Raw genomic sequence first — 26,625 nt, forward strand, 5'->3', positions numbered from 1 at the left:
ATCAAATAGCGGCGCAACATCAAAACCCATTCCAAGTTGGAGACATGGTAGTGAAAGTTGCCACTCAGACTCCTTCGTCCGACTCCACAGACGAACCATACCTAGTAGCAGGAGTTATTTTGGGAGGCTACTGCAAGCTCATCAACACAAACAAGTTAGATGACATAGTAATACATGCCCGGTGTCTCAAACCCTTCAAAGTCTAAAAAGTCACGCCACCTCTTGCCGCAAAATTCTTCTTTGTATTTCCTTCAGCAATTTTCCTCTTCATGCAATATTTGTAATTCCTTCAAAATGATTGCACTGCTTGCATTCATAATTAGGGTTTAGATTTTAATTAAAATTATCTTTCTTTTAAAAATAAGTTTTCCTGAATCTCAAAGGGAAAAGCACCAAGTAAATCCAAACCCTCACAAAGCCATTACCCATCAATTCGAAACCAGAAAAAATCAAACCCTACAAGAAATATCTTATTCAAAAAGTACTGAGAGGGGAATATGCAAGGAAGAAGATCAGCAAGTGGCGGCATAAGAACATCTGGCTTCAACTTTCGCCTGACGAGGTTTCTCTACTTCTCGCGACGTGTTTCCCAGCTTGTGGCAGCTCACACTTCTACATACTCAGGCGGCATGCTACAGACATCCTGTGTAATTTGCAAGGGAAAATCCGATAAAAGGTTGGTCAAACCCTTAACTATGGATACTTTTTCCCCTGATTTGAGTTACGGTTGCCAACGGCATGCGGAGGTGTTACTGTTGTGACGTGCCAGCTAGCATTATTGCTATGATATTTATGCATTTTGACTTTCCATCTGCTGAATCGCTCTGGAAGAATGGAAGAACTTGTTTCTCGCAAAAAGGGGTTTTGGAATTCTTTCGGAGATTTTATTCATTCATCCAATTAAAGATATGAAATTATCAAAACAACATGAACAAAAGAATATTATTCGGTGAAGCATGGCTCCAGTCACATGAACAAAACAAAAAAAAACTAAAGTATCAAAAGCATCTACAAGCTACGAAAAGATTATTTTCTACGGAAGGAAATAACAGAATGAAAACTAGTTATCAATGTCAACGCTTGCTTCAGAGCCTTCACCAAAGCCCTCTCCAGCGACTGCCTCAACATCCTCTCCAGCGGCTGCCTCAGCGCCTTCTCCAAAGCTATCTTCAACGACTGCATCAACGTCCTCTCCAACTGTAGTTTCGGCATCCCCTCCAGAAGCCGTTTCAGTCTCTTTCTCGTGGGCCGCACCGACATCCTTCTCAGAAACTGCTCCAACGGCCTCTCGAGGATACTATGGTTCATCAACATCAGAGTCGAGGATTACGATACCGTCATGAACAGGATAATTGAACTTGCTCTCGCCTAGAGGTTTCTTAGGCTCGATCCTTCGCCGCTTCAGTCGAGCAGCGAATCTTTCAGACCTGGCATTGGGTTGCTGAGATGCTTCACCATACTGAGACTTGACGCGATGGAACATTTCATCATGTCTCCACTTCTCCTCCATATCAACCAAAGCCATGAAAGCTTGAGCACGCGTCCGAACAAGACGTAGATGAGTGAGAGGCATACCTTGTATAATCCGACCAGCCTCACAGAACAAAGGATCGATTTTGTCTAATACCTCCTCAGATGCAGAAACCCTGGGTTTGTCGACTTCAAAACTTTTCTCCGAAGAATTGGAAGAATAACCATTAGGAGTTCCCATCATATACTGCAGGAAAGTATTATGTCAACATCAATAACCTACGTAATGAAAGGAGACAAAAGGAAAACTGCAAGAAGATATGGAGCAATACCTAAAAAGAAATGAACACAATCCTGTGGTGATCGATATGAAAAGAAAAGCTCGGGGTACTCTTTTATATCACACAAACTGATCAAACTTGAAAAAGAAAACTCTCTACCTGCCGTACATGAAGGCTCTAGATACGGGTATCAGTTGATTAGATACTTATCTATCTTGGATGATTGACTCACCTGGGCTGCTGACAAAAAAAAAGAGCTTGCCACCGCAAAAGCAAAGCCAACAAAGCAAGGATAAGAGGATGTGCGACGCCCTTTATGTATGCACGGCGCCTTGGGAGTCTGGGTAGGAAAAGGAATCCGCTTTAGATTCAGTCATGCCCAAATCAGCGTCAACGCTCCAAGACGCAAAGCTCTACGGCCGAGCCAACACTAATACTCCGTGATGCAGAGTTCTGTGGATAAACCAGCACCATGCTCCATTTCACCAGCACTGTAGCCGAGCTGGGAGTACGCCAGCGTTCCAAACCGCAAGGACCATAGACCACTCGTGCCTCTTGCCAAGGTCAGTCAAATTTTCCCTGGCAATCTCCACATGTTTTTCCTTTTGGTTTCATCCTTGTATGTCACCATCTCATGCTTACCCCGCAACAATGCCACTGTTATGAGCTAAGCATGGGATTTAATGTTGATGGTGGTTTTTAGTTCAGGATTAAGATTGTAAAACCTCGCATTTAATAGGCCGTCACTCTGTAAAAAGACAGAGCCATGTAAAAGTTATGATTGTTCAACCTCTTCACTGGCGCATTTATTGAGCAACTCAATATTTTCTCATGAAATTTATCCAGAATGGTGCATGTAGCAACAATCCAAGATATTCTGTAAATTTTGGCACCTTGCTTGTATTATTCAGTTAATAAGTTTCTTCGAATGCTTTCTGTGCTATGTTCCCCGGCTGAACCCTTAATGTTGATATGGCATGACAATTTGTGTTCACTCGCAGCAGAGTAGCACGAATTTCCAAGTATCAAGGTTAAGGTCCTTACATAATATTTAATCGGAAAGCATAATGCTCTCTGGAAATGAACTTAAAGAACTATGTGTCAACACATAGAATTCAATCAATTTTGTGATAATTCACAAGATTCATATATTACCCTGACTAATTTGCAAAAATTAGGGTTTTGCGCCATGCGCAGTATATTACACCTTGCCTGTCAAAATTAAGCCTAGACGAACTAGGCAGTTAATCCGCCATGGATTGGTAGGTGCAAAATCCTACCTACAATCAGAAAACAAGGAATAAAAAGGAGTCGAGGAATAGGAGCAGCAACAAAGGGAGGTGTGGCCCTGCTATAAGCCAGCCGACGCCACTTGCAAGTGGCCACACCCCATGCTGCTCGAACCGGCCCCTATTTCCCGTCGTCCAATCAGGTCGCCTTAAACCCGCCACACGCATATAAGTTGTGGATGGGCCCATACTTTCCGGCCCTATTTCCTATCGACCAATCAGGTCATTTTAAATCCGCCACAGGCACACCAGAAGTGTGGCCACGCCCATGCTTGGTCGACCCCTCTTTTTCGACCAATCAGGTCGCTCTAAACCTGCCACAATATCAAAAGAGGCAAAGTTGCACCAGAAGGTCACAACGCCAAATTGTCTTTCCAAAAAGCGCGCCAACATGCTAATCGGCATGCCGAACATGCCAAACGTGTCATTCCGCTCTGGCATGCTAGTGACATGCCTAACATGCCAAACGTGCCACTTTTCCACGGTAGCATGCTGAACATGCCAAACATTCCAAACGTGCCACTTTGCTGTAGTAACATGACGATCGTGTCAACATGCCATAAATAGCACGCCAACGTGCTAACCTACTTCTTGTTCGTGGCCAAACGCCATAACATATTCTAATTAGGGTATTATAAACACGGCTTTGCCTTAGTGGCATTAGTCGAAATCCTAATTTCCAGTCGTGGCCCAATTACGCCACTTTGGCCCTACAACATGCCATGAGCCATGTGAGACCCGCCAAACCCTCAAAACGGCGTCATTCTATAATCACATGTGGCCATCCTTGCGCCTGTGGTTATTCCCATATTATGGCCCGCCATGATTCCTTCAATGTGGCCATGGCACCGGTTGCATAAAGTGCCACCGTGTCGCGGCCATGCCACACGCGCTAATTAGGGTTTCGATATGCAAAACCCTAATTTAGCTGAAGTTGCCATCTAGAATGGAGCACGTGGCAACAATCCCAGTATTCTGTGAATTAAATACACAAAATTCATCCAGGTTGGAGCATGCAGCAACAATACCATATACCCTGTGAATTTATAGCATTATTAATTAATGCGCGAATTAGCCTTGTATTTCCTGTGTTGTTCCCGCAGAACTCTCATTATTGGTGCGGCATGACGACTGAGTGTTGCTCTCAACAGAGCAACACGAATCTCCAAGTGTCAATAATGAGGCATGCACGAAATACCCGTATAGGCCACAACTCTTAGTGTGTTATACTAGCCCGATTGAGCATCTGGGCTGTCCATGTCAGTCTCAGAAACAATCACGACCACGCAAGTTGGCCACATGATTTAACCAGCCTAGACGATACTCAGCAGGAGCAGGCTACCACCTTGATGACCACCAGCGGGCCCGTTTTTGTCCTGGTCGGTCGAATACATACCACGCCTCCTAAACAACCACCGAACGCTAGCCTAAAGTAGGATGGTTGGGCTGGTGTGGAGCATCTTGGAAAAGCTTGTACGCACAAGACTGCCAATGTCGGTGTCAAAACAGATCGCGGCCGTCTAACTTCGCTCGCATGGTTGGACGGCATAGATCGTCCCATGACCGGTTGGACAAGCGTTGTCCTGCACACCGGCGGGCCCCCTTTCTACTTACTTGACCGACCTTCTCACGACCTAGCCAGGGAGGAGCAAAGGCTTGCTCGAAGTTCGGCCGGCGTGATGCTTTAAGGGTCATAGGAAATTCCACTAGTGTCTTAAATTGATCACGAGCATCCACCTTCACCGGCATGTTTGGATGGCTTAGATCAGGCATATGACCGTGGGACAAGTACACACATGCTCACCACCGGATCAATGTGGGTCCCACATGGTCGGCCTCCCCAAAGGAGGAGCATAGCTTGCCAAACCGTTAGGTTGAAGTCGTGTACACACAACCGATCCATAACCTTAATTAGGGTTTGCAGCATGTTACATGTGTCGCTAATCGATCACGAGCGTCCATCTTCGCAATCTTGGACAGAGGGTGTTTTAAAAGGTTCTGAGCATGTCAACATGATCATCGTGGGCCCATCTACACGCATGACCAATCGACCAAGGCCAATCATGGTTGAACGTCTCGAAACGCGTGCCCGAAGTAGGCATGTCACGTTGCTTCCAACTCCTTTGCGGCAACGGATTTCTGCCGCAAACCGATCTCAACCACTCAACTTTACCGGACAAATTGAATAGCTTAGATCAAATCTTCATGGGACAGTGAGGTACGGACGTGTACACCGGCAAGTCGTCTACTGGTGGACCCGGGAAAGTGTATAAATTGAAGCGTAATAAAAACGCGGGCCTACAGTAATACCGCAAGTGCACGGTCGTCAGTTGTAGCTCGTGCAAGTACGGGTCGATCCACAGAGATTGGGAGTGTTTGGAGTTTCTAGCTATTTGGGCTCTAAATTTGCTATTGGGCTTCTAATTGTGCTTTGGGCTTAGTGGGTTTGTTTGTAATGGTGAAATGAACTGAGCTTGGGCTTTGGTCTCTGAATTAGGCTTTTGATTAAGCCTGAATTGGATTGGGCCTTTAATTGAGTTCAGGCTTTTGGATTAAGCCCACAGTTGACTGAACTGGGCTTTGAGCCTTAATGAACTGGGCTTTGAGCCTTAATGAACTGGGCTTCAGTTTGTACAAACAATGGACAGTGGGCTTCAACTTTTGGTTCAAACCTGGGCTTGGTCTTGAACTGAGAACTAGGCCTTTAGTGGACTGAACTTGAGCTTTGAAGAGGAAGCAGCAGCAGCAGTGGAAGGAAAGCAGCAGGCCAAGGGGAAGACAAGGCAGCAGAACAAGGCAAGAGGAAGAAAACAGAGATGGCAGTGAAGCAAAGACAATGGAGAAAATTTACAATGGAAGCAACACAGGGAAACACAGGGCAAAAGGATTATGAGAAGGTGACAGAACACAGCAACTACAAGCAGAGAACAATGCAAGTGAACCAAGGCCTAAGCCAAGGGCAGGGGAGATGGTGAAGCTAACAGTGATGACAATGCAAGGCCAAGGCAGTGGCTCTAGGCATACAAATGGAATGGAAAGAGAATTAGCTTGCTATGAGCACTAATTTCTCCCATTGCTCAATCAAAACAATGCATCCTAAGCATACAAATGGAATGGAAAGAGAATTAGCTTGCTATGAGCACTAATTTCTCCCATTGCTCAATCAAATCAATGCTTCAAAGCTCTAACCTAGCATTCCACTTCTTGACAGTGAATTAAACCTAACAGTGAACTAAACATAACACTAAACATTTACAGTGAACTAACATGGCACTAACATGACATTAAAATTAAACATAATTAAAACATTGCATGAGATCAAATATCCTAAACATCAGACAAAACAGGGGTATAAGCTAAACAGGGCATAACACATCAAAACATAACAGGAATTAAACATGCATTAACATTAAGATTAACATGGAATTAACATCAAAACAAACACACAACAGTAAAATAAAATTGAAATAAAAATTGCTACTAAACCTAACAAAAATTGAAACATGCACAAACATTAAACATCAAAACAGGAACTGAAACAAGACAGAATTTTAACATGCAATAAACTGAAATTGAAGCAGGAATTGAAAACAATATTTATTCTTGAAAACAATGAAAATACAGAATATGGGATAAAATGTAGAATTATGCACAAAAGATGAGTTAAATGCCAAGAAAAATATATAGAAATATGCACTTTTTAGCACTCATCAAATACCCCCAAACCTGAATTTTACTTGTCCTCAAGTAAAACAAAACTAAGGGAATCCTACCTATACCACTGTCGCTGGTCTCTCGATTGCATTTAGCGAATGCAATAAGCCTTTTAAACCACTAAGTGTCCCTAGTGGACGAGTGAAGTCTCGTGAAGGTTTGCTTAGAACGTACCTACAAAGTTCTAGGACAAAATATGAGCTCATATTCCATGAAATGTGACATGTGCAAGACAGTAGAAGCTCACAACAAAATGGAGATGTCAATCTAGCTATCAAAGGCACAATCCTAGCACTGATAACAAAAAAAGACATGTGATAAGAGTGTAAAGTGTATCTACACATGTGTAAAGAAAGATCTGAAGTTATGACTACTAATCACCAAGAGATAGTTTCTCAGGCTAAGAACTGAGGTCGAAATCTAGCTAGCTGTCCGGACTTTACGAGAATTGTGAATGAGTTGGAGGTATTTCACAATTACTCGCGTTGTACATCAATGGCATACACCCTCCTTGCTTATTACAAAGAAACAACAAAATGACTATTTACATGACTCTTATTTACATTGACTACTCTCTTTTTATTTTTGGAACAAGAGAGGATGGAATTGATAAATACTTGATTTTTTTGTATTTTTCTGATATATTTTTTTTTCTCTATTTTTTTTTTTTTTTTTTGCATAAGGAAACACCTTTGATACATATACAAAAGGAAACAAAAGATTACATGACACTTTGCAAGAGGTAGCCCTTTTTGATGCACCCAGTTAAATTCGATGGTTGTCTTTCTTAATGTAACCTCCACCTTCTATCCCAACCAACCAAAGAACAAGCTAGTCAAGTTTCGTTCAGTATTCTAAAGTGATTGGCAATCGTAACTTCCTATCAAACACCTTGAAGATCGAGGCCATACATGTATTGGTAGATCGTGCGCGTGCAAATTTCTTATCACTATGTGAATTGTGCTAGAATCAGGGTGCCTAAATATCTAGACTAAGACTCCTAATAATTACATATTTGCACAAGAGTCAACATTTCAAGGTAAATGAGCTCCATTTTTATGATTTTTTAATTTTTTAATTTTTTATTTGAATTTTGATTTTTCAATTTTTTTGGAATTTTTCAATTTTTTCAAAAAGATGGAGTTTGATTTCAATTATAGCAAATTATCGTGGTATCTACTCTATACCCCCAAACCTAAACTAAACATTTTCCTCAATGTTTCAAAATATGGAAAGAATTAAAATGCAACATATGGAAAGGGACATGCTGAGTAGAGTAAAAGGAGAGAGAATACCCGATTTCGGCGAAAGCAGAATTAAAACTCCGTTATTCAAGGCAAACAATCAAACATATTTCAGCCGAGATCATATTGGATTAGCAAAATATATACAAAAGGGTTTTTAAGAAATTTTATCTACTGGATTATATACAAAAAATTCACCATACACCAAAAGTCTAAAGAGTTGAGGACCAACCCAAAAGAAAAAGTGTAGAGACATAGAAAATTTCAAAACACTAAAATTGGACTTAAATGGGAGTGAGAGTGAAAAACCGAATGAATCACCCCTAAACCAAAATTTTTCAACAGGTTTACTTTTAAGCACAAAATCTTTTAATTTTAGGGGTTCAGGATTCAAAAGGTCTAACTCATAATGGACTGTTTTCGGGATGGGCAAAGAAATGCATTCCAACTGTGGCTCTTTAAAAGTGTTATATTTTGAAGCAAAATAGTCCAAGAGGACTTGGGAGGCACACAGTTCCAATCCTAGATTGGGAATCTTCAGAAAAGTTGGTTTAAAATTTTTGTTACAAACCAAATCTAGGTTGGGTGGAAGGCCATCAGATTGTGACTTAGGTAGAAGAATAGGCATATCATTATCAATCAAATCAAAATCTCCTAACTCATCTACACATGTCACATCATGCTCACAATCATCAATCAAATTGGCAAGATCACAATCAGAATCCTCAACATCATCAACAGATTTATTCTCGTGTATCGGCACATCAGGGGAAACATCACATGGAATACTAGAAGAAATATCATGCATTAAGGTCGGGGCAGAGAAGCCTAATGTATTTGAACCCAAAGGTTCCATAACATTTTCAGTATAGACATGTTCTTCTAACATAACATCATAATCATCATCAACATCATGATAGGGATTTTGCAATCTAGGATAATTTTCAATCCTAAGGTCGGAGCTATTACAAGAATAAAACTCTAATTCATGGGGGTGACTCATATCATGTGGTGTTGTTCCTGTTTCCCTAACGGATTCCCATTGATGGGTTTTCTCTGCAATCTCGGCTAAAAAATTCCATGCATCATCCACAGATTTATCAATAAACTCATCATTACACATAGACTCAACCATGGTTCGAGATTTAAAGTCTAGTCCCTCATAGAGGATGACGACAAGTCTCCACTTCTCAAATCCATGGTGCGGACATTCGCTCAACAAATCATTAAAACGTTCAAAATAGTGAAAAACAGTTTCCTCATCCAATTGGACAAAACAATTGATACTTTGACGAATAGCGATGGTCCTATGATGTGGAAAGAATTTTTTGAAAAATAGATCTGTGAGTTGGTCCCAAGTGTTGATTGATTGTGGTCTCAAACCGTAAAACCATGTTTTGGCCCTTTCCTTTAAAGAAAATGTAAACAAACGCAATTTCAGAGAGTCTTCGGACATATGATCAGGTTGCATAGTCCGACAAATTTGTTCAAACTCTCTTACATGAGTATAGGGGTTCTCAGAATCGAACCCTCGAAATATAGGAAGTATTTGTATCATGCTTGCATTTATTTTAAAAGGGTTATTGGTTTGAGGTAATACAATACATGATAATGGAATTTTTATTGACGGATACATGTATTCATGGAGAGCACGAGGTTGGCCCATTTTGAAAGACACAAAGCCCACTATTTGGTTTTAATGGGTTTTCAAAATTTTGGTTTTTTATGGGAAAATTTTGGTTTTGATGGGATATATTTGAAAAAGAAAATTTGGTTTAAAAAACGGGAGCAAAGTAGAAATTTGGTTTTAAAATTGGGAGTAAAAGAAAATTTTGGTTTTTTTTTTTTTTTTTTTTTTTTTTTAAAAAAAGAAAATAAAATTTGGTTTTTGAATGGGAGCAAGCCCACTGTTTGTTTTGTATTTGCTTTGGCTCTGCTTGGTTGAAAACTTTTGGTGGAACTGAGTCCAAAATCTCGGCCTAGAATTTGGGTACTCGGCCCACTAACGAGTTCAACTAGCGTGATCGGTTACAAGCTCAGCTGGGTTTAAACCCAGAATACAAAATACAAGTCCAAATTAAACAAGCTCACAAAAAATTAAATACAAGCCCACAAATTAAACAAACAATCCCACAAATAAATTATTACAAACCCAATAGAAAATAAGAGAAGCCCAAAAATTGGCTTTAATATTACATGCCCACAATTAAAAATTGGAAGCCCACAATTCGGGTTCTCTTAAATGGGTTACCTTTTAAGCACAGCCTAGCTGCTCTGATATTGTTGCAAAAACCCAGTTGGGCTTTGGTTCTTTTCCTTGGTGGCGTCCCAGCAGAGGAAAAACAGGTTCAGAACAGCAGGTCCAACAGCAAATGAAGTGAAGCAGATGCAGATGCAAATGCTATGCAGTGAAATGCAAAAATAGCTAATAAAACAACAAGAAAAACACAGCACCAATCCCCGGCAGCGGCGCCAAAAACTTGGTGGACCCGGGAAAGCGTATAAATTGAAGCGTAATAAAAACGCGGGCCTACAGTAATACCGCAAGTGCACGGTCGTCAGTTGTAGCTCGTGCAAGTACGGGTCGATCCACAGAGATTGGGAGTGTTTGGAGTTTCTAGCTATTTGGGCTCTAAATTTGCTATTGGGCTTCTAATTGTGCTTTGGGCTTAGTGGGTTTGTTTGTAATGGTGAAATGAACTGAGCTTGGGCTTTGGTCTCTGAATTAGGCTTTTGATTAAGCCTGAATTGGATTGGGCCTTTAATTGAGTTCAGGCTTTTGGATTAAGCCCACAGTTGACTGAACTGGGCTTTGAGCCTTAATGAACTGGGCTTTGAGCCTTAATGAACTGGGCTTCAGTTTGTACAAACAATGGACAGTGGGCTTCAACTTTTGGTTCAAACCTGGGCTTGGTCTTGAACTGAGAACTAGGCCTTTAGTGGACTGAACTTGAGCTTTGAGAGGAAGAAGCCGCAGCAGTGGAAGGAAAGCAGCAGGCCAAGGGGAAGACAAGGCAGCAGAACAAGGCAAGAGGAAGAAAACAGAGATGGCAGTGAAGCAAAGACAATGGAGAAATTTACAATGGAAGCAACACAGGGAAACACAGGGCAAAAGGATTATGAGAAGGTGACAGAACACAGCAACTACAAGCAGAGAACAATGCAAGTGAACCAAGGCTAAGCCAAGGGCAGGGGAGATGGTGAAGCTAACAGTGATGACAATGCAAGGCCAAGGCAGTGGCTCTAGGCATACAAATGGAATGGAAAGAGAATTAGCTTGCTATGAGCACTAATTTCTCCCATTGCTCAATCAAAACAATGCATCCTAAGCATACAAATGGAATGGAAAGAGAATTAGCTTGCTATGAGCACTAATTTCTCCCATTGCTCAATCAAATCAATGCTTCAAAGCTCTAACCTAGCATTCCACTTCTTGACAGTGAATTAAACCTAACAGTGAACTAAACATAACACTAAACATTTACAGTGAACTAACATGGCACTAACATGACATTAAAATTAAACATAATTAAAACATTGCATGAGATCAAATATCCTAAACATCAGACAAAACAGGGGTATAAGCTAAACAGGGCATAACACATCAAAACATAACAGGAATTAAACATGCATTAACATTAAGATTAACATGGAATTAACATCAAAACAAACACACAACAGTAAAATAAAATTGAAATAAAAATTGCTACTAAACCTAACAAAAATTGAAACATGCACAAACATTAAACATCAAAACAGGAACTGAAACAAGACAGAATTTTAACATGCAATAAACTGAAATTGAAGCAGGAATTGAAATTGAAAATTAAATTGAAACAGAAACCCTAAATTGATTTTGAAATTAAAAACAGAAATTAAAACTAAGGTATCCCATATTAGGGGGTATCTCGGCTAACCCAAGCACACCCCTCACACGTTCTACAAACCCCCAGTATTTATACCCTAAATTAGGGTTCATCCAAAATTCCCCAAAAATCAAAAAGATGAAATTAGGTTTTCTATTTTACCTAACTCGTTTGGTCTTGTCGAACCCATGTGTCTTCTGCTGCTCTTCTTTCATTCTCTCCATGCGCATGTGATGAATCATAGCCATCTACCTTGTTTTCCCATATCAAAACCCTAGCAGTGGGTAGGGTTTGTGCTATGGGCTAACTAGGGTGATGGGTACGTTTCTAGGGTGAAGTAGGGTGGTTGTTGGAGCTGGTGGAAGTGGTGACGTATGGTGGAGAAGGTGGTGGTGTACGGTGGCGGACATGGTGTTCGGTGGAGAAGGTGGTACGGGCAGAGAGGAAGAAAGAGAAGGAGAAGTGAAAATGATTAGGGTTTCTTCATTTTTTTGGGTTATATATCCTAGGGTTATTTCGGTGTGATGCGGGTTCATAGAGTTTTGATGTCTAGCAATACGAAGCCGTGGGATGTGAAGATGGTAGATAGATCCAACGGCTTGATTGAACGGAGCATGTATCGACCGTTAGATGTATAATACATCAAAATTAACGGTGCAAGATGGAGTTAGGTGTTGTAGTGTTAAGCGGAAGTATCGAGGTTTGATGCGCAGGCAAATAAGCGACCGTAGGATCTAAATGTGATCTAATCTGAAGGCTTGGAATTTAGGCACTATGGTGTTTTGCAGGAGCTTCAGATTTTGATGAGCGATGAAGGAGCGACCATCGGATGATGAGATGGATCCAATCCGACGGCTGAGAATGGAGGCGGGTATGGATATAGAAAATGGGTTTGGGTAAGGGTTTTGGGCTTTGGGTATGCCAAGCCCATATCTTCTTTAAGAACAATTCTTCCTTCTTGAGCCCATTTCCAGCTTTTTGGACGTGCGCTCCATTCTTTGCGGCTTCCTTGCGTAATTCCTCCTGGCTTTTCATTACTCTTCAGCTCTTTTCCGCTCCGCAAGTCATCCAGACTTTATTTATTACCTAAAAATGCAAAATTAAGTAAGAAAAATATTTATTCTTGAAAACAATGAAAATACAGAATATGGGATAAAATGTAGAATTAATGCGCAAAGGATGAGTTAAATGCCAACAAAAAGGGATAAATATATACAATATTTGGCACTCATCATCTACACGCATGTCCGGTCGGTCCTGCCAAAAATGTCTCCCATGCTTGGATTCGACCAAGCTGAAGAGTGATGCTTGCGCACCTCTTCAAAACCCTAAACTTCATCAGCGGTCGCAGATGAGCGTCATATATCATCTCGTCCGTCCAACTCTACCAGCTTGGTTAGGAAGCCCTAGCTAGGAGTTAAACGACCAAAGCAAGGCTCGCCCATGCAGTCTCCAAACGATCATTTGAAGATGGTTAGACGTGATGCTATTTTAAGACACTTGATCCTGACTTACTCCGTTAAGCCTTAAAATAGCGATGCTTCATACATGATGAATATATTCGATGCATTACATGCATAGAATACACACGATATTTCATAAATATCGATTTCCCAAATCACTTAGTTATTTAATCTAGCATCGTATGCTACCTTCTGTGGGTCCCACGATCCACACAATCGAGACATCAAGCATGTCACAAACTGGGGGATACATACTGGGGTATTGGTCCGGCGGTTTACAGCGTGCAGCGTGCAACGCGCCATCACAATAACGTGTCAGGAAGACATGGACGGTTAGTAATGATGGAAGAAGTGGGCTTAGACCTGATCGTGTGACAATAACCAGCACGACCCCACTACTCCACCACTCTACTTCCTACGAGACGAGGGTTGTGCTTTATGACTTGTATAAATAGGTTCTCCTCCCTATTTCCACAAAAAAAGACAAGACAGAAACCAAGTGTTGATACAATGTATTCAAACACACAGAGGTTTGCTTACATTATTGCAATCCAGTTCGGTATTCTGATACAAGTCATAAACAACCAACACCTTCACGATCTCAACATCTTCTTCGCTTCCCTCCCTAAGATCAACCATATCTCCTTCACTTTGTGACCGAAGCAAGTCTGGAACGGCCATTTCTTGGTTTAATCCATAATTGTACAGATTGATCTCTCGAATCAAAAGCACTCCCGTGCAGTGCATTTGTTTAGGGTTTAGATTCATTTCTCATCCACACACCCCAAATTACCAAAACCAGCAGAAATAGTTTTCACCCATAAACAATTGGCGACCACAGTGGGAGAATAATCTTTTAGTTGCAAAATTGGATCCTCAACATTCATTCCAACCTTCTCAATTTTGGGATAGGTCTTGGGTACGATTCGATCATTAACCTATTCCTTATCGGTTTCATCTCGGTTTTCATCCCACGATGTATCCTCGCCCGGTAGATTCTTCGGAAACCATAGATCATTCAGGTATCATGGGAAGTGTGGCTAGGATGCTGGAGGATGTCCTAGCAAATCAAGCTGGTATCGCTAGAAGGCAGAGCGAAACATTCCGCCTTTTGAACGATATAGCAGCCCAATTACAAGAAGGATCGGCATGCATTTACCCAAACGGTGCAAGAAACGCTGAATCCTTATCTAGAAGGCATGCCTTTACCGGCGGAGATGCAGAGAGAGCGCGTAGCCACAGGGGACTCAGGGGAGACGAGCAACATGGTCCAGCTGGAAACGGAGACTCGAAACAACTCCACAGAAGAAAAGACTTATCCGGGATGCCACAATGTTTGCCAGATAAAGAAAAAGAACCTGCAGCTTACGGAGCCTTATTGGAAGATTTATATCTCAAGACTCTTGCCGAAGCTCAGAAGACTACCCAATCCACAACGACCTTTCATCCAAGTGAAGAAATGCTCGAGGAGGGAGAAATCAATCAAGGAACACGTGAGTGCAGAGGATGGGAGCGTTCAACTCATTCACCCAGCAATGATATTATGACGCCTTCCGCATTCCGTCACCCAGTCAAGCGAGCCGCGGATATGATGACATACACTGGTTTTCCAACTCCGTCTCTGAAGCGTGTCCCATATCAAAGCCACAGAGAGACGTCACGATGTCCACTAACGCAAGAAAGGTGGGACTCAAGGTATCCTCATTTCCCGTTCCCAATGAATAAGATCTTGGAGTTGTTGGAGGCATGGGTGCGAGACGGAGAGGTACAGCTGCCTCTTATATGGCGTTAACCGACTGATCAAGAAGTGATAGATCCGAGATATTGCCATTATCATCGATTCCTTCATCACCCTACCAGTGAATGCAACGCCTTGAAGCGCATTGTTCAGGAGAAGCTTAATTCAGAAGAGTTTCTTTCCCTCTCTAGAAATTAATGCATATGGCTTCCTTGAAGAGATTTCTCGGGAAGATTCAGTTTTATGGAAACGAGGTTCCAAAGAGCAAGTAAGTTCTATCAAACGATTTTACAAGAAAGATAGTTTTAGAATTTACTGGGGACTTGACATCCCACACGTGGAGAAAGAAATTCAATGATCAAACACCATGCTTGTTTCCCTTCATGTTTCCTTTTTCACACGATATTTGCAATTTCATATGACATGTGCAATCATTCATAACCAAGATGCAAATTCCATTTTAGAATAAACTCTTTCGGAAAAATCATTTACAAAACTATCTCAAAATAAACCAATTCAAAATTCAACCACCTATTATTTCAAAACCTAAAATCAAATTGTAAAATGAAATCCTCACAATCACTCAAAAAAGCATCTAAACAAAGAACACAAGTAGGCGGCATGAATCCTTCAAGGAAAGTCCTTCAACAACAACTCGTCCTTCCGAGCAAGAGCAGCTTTCATCCTTTGGAGTGCGGCCTGTTTCAGCTTCAACTCCTTAGACAACCTTTCAATCTCTTCTTCTTGGAGAGTAATACATTCCGTGGAGGGAAGTTCGCCTTGCAGTTTCTGAAGATCCTGGATTTCAGAAAACCCTTTGAAGAACCAAGGAGCGTTGAAATCGTACTGCACAAACACGTCTCGGTGGCACTTCCAGTCTTCAATCATCTCCTTAGAAACGGTACGACCAGTCATGACGCTCATCCCGTGAATGGAAAATAAAGCTTCTTGGACGCGATTGACCAATGCAAGGCGACTTTTGAGCTTCGTGGTGGTAGCAATGTGGCTGTGCTTCTTCCATATCACCGTGTATAACTCCTCGAACCGAGCCGGCACACTGAATCCCCCAACCAACACATGACCTGCATATGGGGTATCGAAGGGAGGATCGAAGATGGCCCCAGGGAAAACAGGTTGCACTACCAAGCCTTCGTCAATCACAGAAGCATTTCCAGTTGTGGAGGATTCTTCAGAAGGAGTTGCCCCATCAGTCGCAGGAGCTTGTTGGGATTTTTCAGAGGGAGGAGTCACCGTGACTATCTTATCATTTGGAGGAGCTTGTTCGATCGCAAGAGGAAAAACCACCTCAACAGTCACGGGTGTAGTCTCTCCCTCATTCCCCACGTGGGTCGTTTCACTCTGAAGCCTAATATCCGCCACAACTTCATCTATAAGTTCAACGAAACGCTCTGACACATTGTCGTCCTGGGAAATGCTTCCTGCATCAACCACTGAGCCTGCATCATCCTTTTAATCATCGCTAAGAGGATCAGTATTGCCAGATTCCTCATTATGAAGATCAGCGTTTCCAGGCTTCTCATTATGAATACGTGCCAATCTTGTGAAAACGTTTTCTTTCGGGATCCCCTGATTTCAAACAAGAATCATCTTTAGAAGAGATTACTCTGGAAAAGTAAAGGAGTCGACATAAAAGGGATTTAAAAGTACCTGCATATTTGAAGAATTGAAAGCCATGGAACCACATGCCTGCTTCTTAGACCTCACTCCTGCCTGGGGACTGCAGTCATCATCTCTGGTTCGTTTACTTGGGAGTTCCTTCAACCGAAAATGCTTCTTCAAAGTTTCAGAAGATGGTTCTCCGCGGGAAGCTGTTACAACCTCCTTTGAGAACTTCTGAAAAATTAACAGTTGTTCCCTCCAAAATTCCTTATACCTGTCAGTTACCACTGGATTTCTTCCGATATGCAAGAAAGGAAGGCTCTGCACTGACGTAAACGTGTCAGCATTAAGGATGTCCAGGAAAAGTTCTTTTTAAGGCATCGGCGGACGAAGAAATGGAACACCCTGATCAAATCCCATTTGTCGAGCAACCCTGTCAATGTTGTACGGAGTCACGGTAAATGCTTCGTCGAATAAAGACGGGATATATCCCGGAATGCAGCGTCGCAAGTAAATGAGTTCTCCAAGACTCGCGGTTTCAGCATCAGTGCGCAGCACAACATCCGGAGCAATAGAAAAATTCTTTGGTTGAACAATGGAAGGATGGATCGGTCCCCATGGACGGAAATCTATGGAGTGCACATTGTCGAAGACATCCACGAGCTTCACACCGGGCTTGGGGAGTCTCTTCTGCCAACGGAGTATCCTCGAACCACCATACAAATTGTTGAGTGAAGTTGCAGGGGCAGGATCATAGCTTTTGAAATGCTCCCACAAACACGCCTGAAGAAAAGCGATGTGGATATGCGACTCCACCTTCTTATACCCGTTGGAAGCATGCATGTCCGTTGCTAAGGCGTCCAGATGAGAATACAGTGATCCAAGAAACAAGGCACCTAGAGGATGGACCTCACCTTTTTCCGGCGTTATAACAAACATAACGAGATCACCTCTTATGGTCTTCCTTCCAGAGCCGTCATCAAATATGTCCCTGGATAGCCACAAAGACAGGAATGCAATCACACTGAGCTCATCTTCCAACTCCTGATCTGGTTTCATATTTGCAGGAGACCACTCTGACACCCACCAAGTATAAAAGCATTTTGTATCTTTCTTCTCCGGGTCATCGAATTCTTCCGCTTTTCGAAGTATAGCGTCATAATCACAACGTTCTGCATCAGAAAGTTTGTAAAAGAAGCTTCCGGCAACAGGCAGGTTCATCAACGCAGCTACACTTTTCAGAGTAATGGTCATCTCTCCCCATCTACATATGGATGTATGAGTAGAAGGACGCCACCGAGAAATGAAAGTGATCAAGCCTGTGGCATCTTTCTTAATTTGAAGAGTGGCGGATGCCATGACCGCATCAAGGATTTGCGCTTTGATCAAATTAGCTTTAATACTCTTCTTATTCCACATGCATCTCATCCACCCTTCATAAGGACTCAGCGGAGTATGACAAATCTTGAAGTCAATAGGTGAGGGTGGATATTCTTTTCTCCGAAGACAGAATCTCATCACAAGTGCTGAAGAAGAGGATGGATCAGCTTCCATATTTTCTGAACCTGAGAGCAGGACTATCTTGTGAGAAGGATGTTTTCTAATGTTCGGAAAAGGCACGGTGAACAACTCATCATCTATGTTTGGCATATCTTTGAAACTGTCAACACTCCCTGACTTGGCATCAGCATTATCCCTAGAAGACATCTTGACATGAGCCCTTTTGTTCATTCTACAATTAAAAAAAATGGGGAAGTCAGTACATGTATGAAGACGCACGGGATGTGTATTCATGCACGACAGGACGCACATTCACGTTAAAGTACACAAGGTTGGGCAAAGCAAGCACGTAGTGGGTCCGGGTCAATGCAGGTAACAAGCACTGCTCGGACGAAGCAAGGAGCAAGGCTGATATCACGTCACGCAGGTATTGGGTCACGTCAGGCCGGTATTGGTCAAGGCCAATCAAGGTCACAAGGCTGGTATTGGGCCACGTCAGCAAACAAGGCCGGTGTTGGTCAAGGCCACAAGGCTGGTATAGGGTCGATGTTCCATCAGGTGTACACGGTGGGACCCACGTTCCATCAAGCATGTAAGGTGGGGCCAGCATTCATTTGCACGTATCATAACACGCTTTCTTTATTTATGGGAATCGTGTCTACGAAATTCAATCCAAGGGTTTTCCAAGCTACAACCTAAAAGCTAGGTTTTGCATGCAATGATGGAAAAAAGAAGCAAGAACAATATATTCATGGATTTGTTTTACTAAGCAATCCTAGCAATATCGGGGTTTTGCTATCAATTTCGGTGGAGGAATTAATCATGATATGTCTTTCAAAAAGAGTTTACCTAAGAAATTAGGGTTTGCAAAAAAAAAAAAAAAACGGGACGCTTACCTTGCTATGGACGGACGGCGACGGCAAGCTCCGGCGGTGTTGGCAGCGGCGTGATCGGCGGCAGTGAATGTCGCGGACGGGAGCTGGCAAAAAAAAATATGTGGGAAAAGAAAAGGGGTCAGTCCCTTTTATAAACAAATAATTGGAGAATCCCAATAGAAAAAGGATTCCTCTTTTGATTCGAACGCCCAAGAAGGGAAACCGGTCCCACCCAAAATTTTCATGCTTGCACCGGCGCGTTTACATGGACAATTTCTATCGGTCGGTCAAAGTTCTTCCGGGTAAGCCTCCTTTATCTCGTTTTTCTCACATGTGTATGTCACCATCTAATGCCTACCCCACAATAGTACAACCATTATCTGCTAGGCAGGGGACTTAATGTTGATGGTGGATTTTAGTTCAGGGCTAAAATTGTAAAACCAAATTTATGCGCTGACATCCTGCAAAAGATAAAGCCACTGATAAGTGATGAATACTTCTTCACTTTACTAATTCAGCTAGAATGGAGCATGTGGCAACAATCCCAGTATTCTGTGAATTAAATACACAAAATTCATCCAGGTTGGAGCATGTAGCAACAATCCCATATACCCTGTGAATTTATAGCATTATTAGTTAATGCGCAAATTAGCCTTGTATTTCCTGTGTTGTTCCCGCAGAACTCTCATTATTGGTGCGGCATGACGACTGAGTGTTGCTCTCAACAGAGTAACACGAATCTCCAAGTGTCAATAATGAGGCATGCACGAAATACCCGTATAGGCCACAACTCTCGGTGTGTTATACTAGCCCGATTGAGCATCTGGTCCGTCCATGTCAGTCTCAGAAACAATCACGACCACACAAGTTGGCCGCATGATTTAACCAGCCTAGACGATACTCAGCAGGAGCAGGCTACCACCTTGATGACCACCAGCGAGCCCGTTTTTGCCCTGGTCGGTCGAATACATACCACGCCTCCCAAACAACCACTGAACGCCAGCCTAAAGTAGGATGGTTGGGCTGGTGTGGAGCAGCTTGGAAAAGCTTGTACGCACAAGACTGCCAATGTCGGTCTCAAAACAGATCGTGGCCGTCCAACTTCGTCTGCATGGTTGGACGACATAGATCGTTCCATGACCGGTTGGAAAATCATTGTCCTGCACACCGGCGGGGGCCCTTTCTACTTACTTGACCGACCTTCCCACGACCTAGCCAGGGAGGAGCAAACGCTTGCACGAAGTTCGGTCGGCGTGATGTTTTAAGGGTCACAGGAAAGTCCACTAGTGTCTTAAATTGATCACAACCATCCAACTTCACCGGCATGTTTTGATGTCTTGGATCAGGCCTATGACCGTGGGACAAGTACACACATGCTCACCACTTGCTCAATGTGGGTCCCACATGGTCGGCCTCCCCAAAGGAGGAGCATAGCTTTCCAAACAGTTAGGTTGAAGTCGTGTACACACAACCGATCCAAAACCCTAATTAGGGTTTGCGGCATGTTACATGTGTCGCTAATCGATCACGAGCGTCCATCTTCGCAAGCTTGGACAGAGGGTGTAGATGTAGACTTAAAAGGTCCTGAGCATGTCAACATGATCACCGTGGGCCCATCTACACGCATGACCAATCGACCAAGGCTAATCATGGTTGAACGTCTCGAAACGCGCGCCCAAAGTAGGCATGTCGCGCGTCTTCTTACTCCTTTGCGGCAACGGATTTCTGCCGCAAACCGATCTCAACCACTCAACTTTGCCCGAAAATTGAGTGGCTTAGATCACATCTTCATGGGACAGTGAGGTACGGACGTGTACACCGACAAGCCGTCTACACGCATGCCCGGTCGGTCCTGCCAAAAAAGTCTCCCATGCTTGGATTTGACCAAGTTGAAGAGTGATGCTTGCGCACCTCTTCAAAACCCTAAAACTTCATCAGCGGTCGCAGATGAGCGTCATATATCATCTCGTCCGTCCAACTCTATCAGCTTGGTTAGGCAGCCTTGGATAGGAGTTAAACGACCAAAGCAAGGCTCGCCCATGCAGTTTCCAAACTATCACTTGAAGATGGTCGGACGTGATGCTATTTTAAGACACTTGATCGTGACGTACTTCTTAAGCCTTAAAATAGCGATGCTTCATACATGCTGAACATATTCGATGCATTACATGCATAGCATACACACGATATTTAATAAGTATCGATTTTCCAAATAACTTAGTTATTTAATCTAGTATCATATGCTACCTTCTGTGGGTCCCACGATCCACACAATCGAGACATCAAGCATGTCACAAACTGGGGGATACATACTGGGGTATTGGTCTGGCGGTTTACAGCGTGCAGCGTGCAACGCGCCATCACAAGAACGTGTCAGGAAGACATGGACGGTTAGTAATGATGGGAGAAGTGGGCATAGACCTGATCGTATGACAATCACCAGCACGACCCCACTACTCCATCACTCCACTTCCTCCACTTCCTACGAGAAGAGGGTTGTGCTTTATGACTTGTATAAATAGGTTCTCCTCTGGTAGTCTTTGAAAGATGTATGAAATAAGAGAATAAGAAGCCTACATGTTATAACCGCAAGTGCACGGTGTCGGTTGTAGCTTGTGCAAATACGGGTCAAATACACAGGGACTAGGGTGTGTAAGTTGAAGTTTCCTAAACTGTTTTCTAAGCTTAACAGAGAACAAAGGCGGTAGCCAAAGGCAAGGCAGTGAAGTAAAATAAAGACAATGAAGCAAAGGTAACAGTGGCAGTGAGGCAGTGAGGGAAAGAAACAGTGACTTTAGGCTTAATCACTAAGGCTTTTGATTCCACCTCTAACCTATGCTAAGTCAATTTTCAATGCTAACTCATGTTCTTGCCCCTTGTTAGTTATCAGTCAACTTCTAGGCTTTCTGAATAACTAGATGACAGTTGCGGTTCAAAGCCGGCTGTTCATCTAAGGGTTGGTCTAGAAAGGAGGCTAAAGGCACTAAGATGAATTCTAAACCTTGTGGTAGTTGGGGCTCTCACACTGCAACTACCCGCAGAGAAGCTTGCTTAGTGTTTTAACAACCTATAAGGATATTCAATCCTAGACAATTCAAGCACAACAAGATCAGAGCATGGATAGGATAAAAACAATTGAAGTTTACAACATCATTTAAAATAAAAACTAACCCTTGAGGCACTGGCTATTCCAGTCCTCTTGGGTGAAGCACTGGCTAGTCCAGGCATGGTTTCTACAACACCCATAACATCTATTTATACCCAAGATACAAAATTAGGGTTCTTACAAATATTCCCCAAATCCCAAAAAATTAGTGTTTTGATTTTTTTACTCACCAACTGTGATGAGACGAATCAATCGTCTACCCATGCTTCTTCTCCTTTCTCTGCTCCATCTCCATGCTCTAGCTGCTTGTCTCGATGTCCTCTGCCTATCAACCTAATTCATTGATTTCAAAACCCTAACAGAGAGAGGGTGTGTGAAATCATTGAAATAGGTAGCATAGGGTGATGGGTTTTAGTGGTTGGTGATATATGGTGGCTATGGTGGCTGGTGAAGGTGGTGGCAGAGATGAAGGTGGCGATGGCAGGGCGTGGTGGTAATGAGATGGCAGAGTTTTTCTGCAGACGGAGTGGAGGAGAAGAACTCGATGTTTGGGAAGAAGGGGTGTTTGGTTTAGGTCGATGGGTTCGATGGCTAGGGTGTTGAGCGGAATCATCTGAAGTTGATGCGCAACGAGGAGATCCGTTGGATATCACTTACTAATTGAATCGAACGGCACGATGTAAACAAGCTCTGAGCGACCGTTGGATTAAGTGATACAACGAAGCTGACGGCTCCAGATGGAGTTAGGTGCTGTGTGTTAGACAGGAGCTTCAGACTTTGATGTACTGGCGATGTTGCGACCTTAGGATGCTGAAATGATCCAATCTGACGGCTAGAAAGGGAAACGGGTATGGATATAGGAAATGGATTTGGGTGAGGGTTTTGGGCCTTGGGTATGCCAAGCCCATATCTTCTTTAAGAACAATTCTTCCTCTTCAAGCCCAGTTCTAGCCTTTTGGTCTTGCGCACAACATTCTTCGCGGCTTCCTTGTGTGATTCCTCTTGGCTTCCACCACTTTTCTGCTCTTTTTGCTCCGTAATTCATCCAAGCTTTATTTAGTACCTAAAAATACAAAATTAATTAATAAAAATATTTATTCTTGAAAACAATGAAAATACAGAATATGGGATAAAATGTAGAATTATGCACAAAAGATGAGTTAAATGCCAAGAAAAATATATAGAAATATGCACTTTTTAGCACTCATCAAATACCCCCAAACCTGAATTTTACTTGTCCTCAAGTAAAACAAAACTAAGGGAATCCTACCTATACCACTGTCGCTGGTCTCTCGATTGCATTTAGCGAATGCAATAAGCCTTTTAAACCACTAAGTGTCCCTAGTGGACGAGTGAAGTCTCGTGAAGGTTTGCTTAGAACGTACCTACAAAGTTCTAGGACAAAATATGAGCTCATATTCCATGAAATGTGACATGTGCAAGACAGTAGAAGCTCACAACAAAATGGAGATGTCAATCTAGCTATCAAAGGCACAATCCTAGCACTGATAACAAATAAAGACATGTGATAAGAGTGTAAAGTGTATCTACACATGTGTAACGAAATATCGGATGTTATGACTACTAATCACCAAGAGATAGTTTCTCAGGCTAAGAACCGAGGTCGAAATCTAGCTAGTTCCGACTTTACGAGAATTGTGAATGAGTTGGAGGTATTTCACAATTTCTCGCGTTGTACATCAATGGCATGCACCCTTCCTTGCTTATTACAATGAAACAACAAAATGACTCTTTACATGACTCTTATTTACATTTACTACTCTCTTTTTTTTTTGGACAAGAGAGATGGAATTGATAAATACTTGATTTTTTTTATTTATTTTTTTATTTATTTTTTTGCTCAAAGGAAACACTTTTGATACATATACAAAAGGAAACAAAAAATTACATGACACTTTGCAAGAGGTAGCCCTTTTTGATGCACCCAGTTAAATTCGATGGTTGTTTTTCTTAATGTAACCTCCACCTTCTATCCCAACCAACCAAAGAACAAGCTAGTCAAGTTTCATTCAGTATTTTAAAGTGATTGGAAACTAAAACTTCCAATAGAACACCTCAAGGATGAGGCTATACATGTATTGGTAGATCGTGCGCGTGCAAGTTTCTTATCACTATGTGAATTGTGCTAGAATCAGGGGTGCCTAAATATCTAGACTAAGAATCCTTATGTTTACATACATGCACAAGAGTCAACATTTCAAGGTAAATGAGCTCCATTTTTATGTTTTTTTTTCAATTTTTTAATTTTTAATTTTGATTTTTTCATTTTTTTCGTTTTTTTTTTTTTAACAAAAAGAAAGAGTTCAGTTTTCAATTATAGCATGTGATCGTGGTATCTATACCATACCCCCAAACCTAAACTAAACATTGTCCTCAATGTTCCAAAATATGAAAAGAATTATAACATACGAACAGGATTATGCTGAGTAGAGAGAAAGGAAAGAGAATACCCGATTTGACGGCGAAAGCAAAATTAGAATTCCGTTATTCAAGGCAAAAATCCAACATATTTCAGTTAAGAGTCACATTGGATTAGCAAAATATGTACAAAAGAAACAAAAGATTTAACTAAGAAACTATCTACTAGATTCTATACAAGAAAATTTGGTTTTTAATGGGATTGGACTTTTTGGAAAAAATTTGGTTTTGTCGGGAAACATTTGATTTTGATGGGAAAAAGAAAAATTTTGGTTTTTAGGGAATCATTTGGTTTTTAATGGGATTTGAAAAGAAAAATTTGGTTTTAAAATCGGGAGCAAGCCCACATTGGTGGAAGAATGCACAGCCCACTAGAAATTTGAAAACATCCCACAACTGTTGTGCAAAATGAAGCCTAGCTGAGTGTGAAGTGAAGCCCAACGAATCAGTTTGAATTGAGCCCAGCAAAAGGTTTTGAATAAAAGAGCCCAACCGTTTGGGGCAAAGCTTGCTCTGAAGCCCATATGGGTTGTTTTTGGAGCCCAAATTTGTTTTAAAAACTTTGATTCTTAGGCCCACTGTTGGTGAGTAAATATCACCGTTGGTTTTTTGGAATTTTGAAAGTTTGGCCCACTTGAAGTTTGGTTCAGGCCCAGAGTTCAGAAACAAGCCCAGAGTTCAGAAACAGTTGGGTTTTTGGGCTAGCAGCTAACTGGAATGCGAGGCACAGCTGGGTTTTAAAACTTTAAAACGTTTTTCAAATTTTTGGTCTGGGTCTAAGCTCACAATGTAGGGGTTTAAAGTTCAGTTGAGTCTAAGCCCACGAATGGTTGGAGCCCACAGTTTAAACAAATTTCAGTTTGAGGCCCAAAATGTAACTAAGTCCACAGTCCAATTCACAAGCCCATAATCACTTTTAGAATTTACACAGCCCAAAAAGAAGTGCAACTGGGTTTGAAAATGGTTGTCAACTTTTGTTTGGGTCAAGCCCACAGTTCAGGCTTACTCTTGTAGCACAGCCCAGCTGTTCTGTTTTAGTTGCACAGCCCAGTTTGGCTTGGTTCACAGCAACAGCAACTTCATCAAGAGCACCAGAGGCTCATCAGCAACAGCAACAAGAAGAAGAAGCAGCAGCAGTAGGAGGCATCAAGACAGCAGCAGCAGCAACACAGAAAACAGCAGCAGCGCCAGAGGCTGGCTGTAGCAGCACACTGTTGGCTCAAAAGAGAACATCAGTCTCTTTGAAGCAAATGGGTGAGGCCAAGAAGCAATGAGGAAAAAGGGCAAGCAGAACAGCAAGAAAATAACAAGTATGCTCAGGCAGCAAGTTTCAGACAAGGCAATGCTATAGGTGCTAGGCCACATGGCAATGCTGCAGATGAAGTAAGGCTGCAGAGCATCATGCTTACAGGGCATGGCAAAGCTACAGGCAATGAGCAAAGCTGAAGAGCAAGGATGCAAACACAGATGCAAATGCAAGATGCAGATATGGAGAAGATGCAGGCATGCAATGATATGCAAGTGACAGATGCAAGTTATGATGACAATATGCAAACTAGAGATGATGCAGGTATGCAGATATGGATGCAATGGATGCAATGCTTACAGCTAAGATGCAGATGCTAAATGATGCAAATATGGATGCAGGAGATGCAGAACTACAGTTACAGCTAAATCTAAGTTACACTAAGAGCTACACTAAGTTACAGATGCAGTTATACTAATATAGCTAAGTTATACTAAAACTATTACACTAATATAGTTATACTAAGTTACAACAGCAAAACACTAAGTTACAGCTACAACAGGCAAAGTTACACTAAGACAGGTACACTATTTTTTTTAATTTTTTTATTTTTTTTCTTTTCAACTACAGAGCACCAGTCCCCGGCAGCGGCGCCAAAAACTTGGTAGCTCTCTAAAAGAGTCACAGAAATGATTAAACCTTCCTAAAGGATAATCTAATTACAGCTAAAATGTTCTTCCATAGCACTAACTGTCTGCTTAGAGCACAACTAGT

Source organism: Papaver somniferum, chromosome 5, assembly GCF_003573695.1.
Source record: "Papaver somniferum cultivar HN1 chromosome 5, ASM357369v1, whole genome shotgun sequence".
NCBI classification, from domain to species: Eukaryota; Viridiplantae; Streptophyta; class Magnoliopsida; order Ranunculales; family Papaveraceae; genus Papaver; species Papaver somniferum.